Here is a 3554-nt window from a genome sequence, read left to right on the forward strand (position 1 = left end):
CAATACCTGAAGATGGGGGTCGTGGTTCAGAGCTGCAGCTAGCCCTACGTTTTGATAATTATGTGAATGACATCAACAGTATCTTTTGGATGAAAAGATACAAGTAAGGTATATCGATACTAACTATATAGTTGGTCAGTCTTGTCATTGCACATGCTTAAAATGAACAGATTCAGAGACAGAAAATGGGACTCTATCAACAAGGAAGAAGTCAAAGAACCTTGAATAAAATGGTCACGACAGGCCAAGAGAAAAGGCATCTCAACCTCAAGACCCTTGGTACCAGGTCAGGAAATTAGGAAATGTATTGGGAAAATCTGAAGTTAGGTTCCTCTCCAAATTTTTGAGAAGTAAAGATGTCAGTTTGAGGACTAAGGTGCCTCTGATTCAGGACATGGTCTTTCTGATCACTTACTATGCATCTGAGAGATAGACAATGAATAGAGATACAGAAGAAGAATTGATGCCTTTAATTGCGGTGTTGGAGAAGAGCACTGAATATCTCATGGATGGCAAAAAGAGCAAATAAGTATGTCTTGGAGAGAGGACAGCCAGATTGCTCTTTGTAGACAAGGATGATGAGGCTTTGCTTCACATATTTTGGACATAGTACTAGGAGGGGCTACGCATTGGAGGGGACATGATGCTTGGAAGGTTAGAGGGCTAGCAAAGGAGAGGAAGACCTTCAACATGTGGATTAATGTGGTGACTGCCACAATGGGTTCTAGCATGTCAGGAAGTGTGAAGACGGCACAGGATAGGACAGGGTTCAGATCTGCTGTTCATAGGGTCACTATGAGTTGTATTCCACTCAATGGCATCTAACAACAATAACAACAACCTCAAGAGTAGCTAAGGAGGGAGGTCTTCAGGACTAGAGGTAAGAACTACACAACAATTTCAAATGTACTCAGCTCAAGTCCACAAACTGCTCTAAGGAAGAAAGATGGGCAATCTCCTACCATGCAATTTACTGCTGATGAAACCCACTAGAATGTCAGCTATGACTTGTTTCCAGCTTAATAGCACACAACAGCAGAATAGGTAGTTAATGACACTGAATTTCTTTTCATGTGTTTGTCAACCATTTGAATGTGCTCTTTAGTGAAATAATTATTCAAGTCTATTGCCAGATTTATGATTTGGTTGCAAAAATTTTTATATATAGTTACTTTATTAGCTTCTACCCAATATATTGTTGCTAAAGACATTCTCAAGTTTGATTGTTATAAAATTGAAGCATTTAATTTTTTAGTTCACAATTATATATTTTTTGGCTTTTGTTATTTGTACTTTTATTATTATGCTGGATAATTTATTATTTTAAAAAAGGCCTGACAATGTTGTTCCTACATTTTCCTCTATGAATTGTGTGATTTTAGTTAGTTCTTAATCCATTTTGAATTTGTCTACTTGTGAATGAAAATGCAAACTTGTGTTGTTATGGTTCATATATGAAATTTAAAACTCAACTAGATTGAAGATCAGCAAAAAATATTTATTAAGCATACAGTCAAGAATGCCAGCTTATGCTCAAACAGTTCCAACTCTGAGGGAAAGCAAAATTTGAGTTTATAGACAGAGACCGGCATAGGGGTTTCGCCAAGTTTCTTGCAGTTGGAAGTTGACATTTCTTCACTTTTGGGAGCTTTCTTGTTTCTGAGTTCTCATGAATGTCCAGGATCTGAGCCAGGTAGTCAGGGAGTGGTAATCAAGCTGGATTAGCATGTATTCTAGTAACATAAAACAGTATGTTTTCTAGAACATAAATCTTAACAAACATGTTATTGCAGAAATTATTGAGGCATATATTTCTCAAAGTAGCTGTCGGAACAAAATGGTTTCCCTAATGTTAACATATAAAATCACTTCACATGACACACTACGACCGTGTGCCATAGATAGATACCATTGTATAGTCAATAAAGCACAACTAGACATTCTTCTGGTATTCTTTGCTTTCAGCCAAGATGCATCTGACATCAGCAATGATATCCCTGAAGTCAAAACCTCTTCTAAAATCCATCTTGAACTTCTGGTTGGTCTCTGTCTATGTACTGTTCTGTTTTTGAATGATCTTCAGTTGTTATTTTGCTTACATTTGACATCAATGATATTGTTCTATAATTTACACATTCTATCACATTTCTTGGAAATATGAATCTCTTCCAATCAGTAGACCAGACAACGGTCCTCCAAATTTCTTGGTAATTAGCATCCTTGTAAAAAAATTTTCGCCATAGATATTTAAATGTATTTCTGCATTCTCATTTCTATTATATTCTCTATATTACTGTGTCAGTACCAAATTCTTTATTAAAGCTGTATTTTTGTTGTTTGCAGGTTCTGTCGAGTCAAGTACTACTCATAGCAACTTGACTCTGTACCCAGTCCTGTTCTGCATCATCCTCACACTTCCTGACACACAAGAGCCCATTTCAGCAGTAACCATGCCAATCCACATGGTTGAGGGTGTTCCTCTTCCTCACCTACCATCCACCCTACCCAGCATCATCTAGTTTTCTGAGGAATAGCACCTCCTAGCAATATGTCCAAAATATGTGAGACAGAGTCTCATCATTCTTCCCTCCAAAGAGCATTCCTGCTGCACTCTCCAAAATATATATGTTCATTCTTTTGGCCTTCCATGGGATGCTCAGTGCTTTTCTCCAACACCACAGCTCAAAGGTGCCAATTATTTTTCTGTCATCCTTCTTTATTGCCCAGGTCTTAGATGCACGGCTAGTAATCAGAAACTATGGCCTGAATCAGACACACTAGTTTTCAAATTAACATCACTACTCCTCAATGATTTGGAAAGGTCCCTAACAGCAGGTTTTCCCAGTGTAATGCTTCACCTTACTTCCTGACTGCTTGTACCAACAGTGTTAATTGTGGTTCTAAGAAAGATGAAGCTGTTGACAGTTTCAGTCTCCTCTCCATCATGACATTGCCTATTGGCCCAGTGGCAGGAATCTTTGTTTTCTTGATATTGAGATGTAACCAATACTGAAGGCTGCTTCCCTTGATCTTCTTCACCAAGTATTTTAAGTCCTCATCATTTTTAGCAAGTAAAGTTGCACCATCTGCATAATACAGGTTATTGACAAGTCTTCCTGCAATCCTGATGCCACATTCCTCTTCATAGAGTCCCGCTTCTTGGATCATTTGCTCAGAATATAGAACAGGTATAGAGATAGAATACAACTTTGACACACTCTCTTCCCAATTCCAAACCATGCAGTTCTCCCCTGCTACGTTCACACAACAGTTTCCTGATCCAAGTATAGGTTCCTCATGAGCAAAATCAAATGCTCTGAGATTCACATTCTTCTCAACGTCAGCCACAACTGGTCAGATTCAAAAAAAACATTTTGCATAGTCAATAAAGCACAAATATATATTCTTCTGGTATTTCTTACTTTCAGCCGGGATCCACCTGACATGTTGTCATGTGCGGTCGAGTCGCCTGCGACTCATAGCGACCCTATGTACAACAGCCCTAAACTCCACTCTGTCCTGTGCCAATCGCACTGTCTCTGACACTCCCATCC

This window comes from Elephantulus edwardii, unplaced genomic scaffold, assembly GCF_000299155.1.
Source record: "Elephantulus edwardii isolate Elephantulus edwardi_28Jun2011 unplaced genomic scaffold, EleEdw1.0 scaffold00380, whole genome shotgun sequence".
NCBI classification, from domain to species: Eukaryota; Metazoa; Chordata; class Mammalia; order Macroscelidea; family Macroscelididae; genus Elephantulus; species Elephantulus edwardii.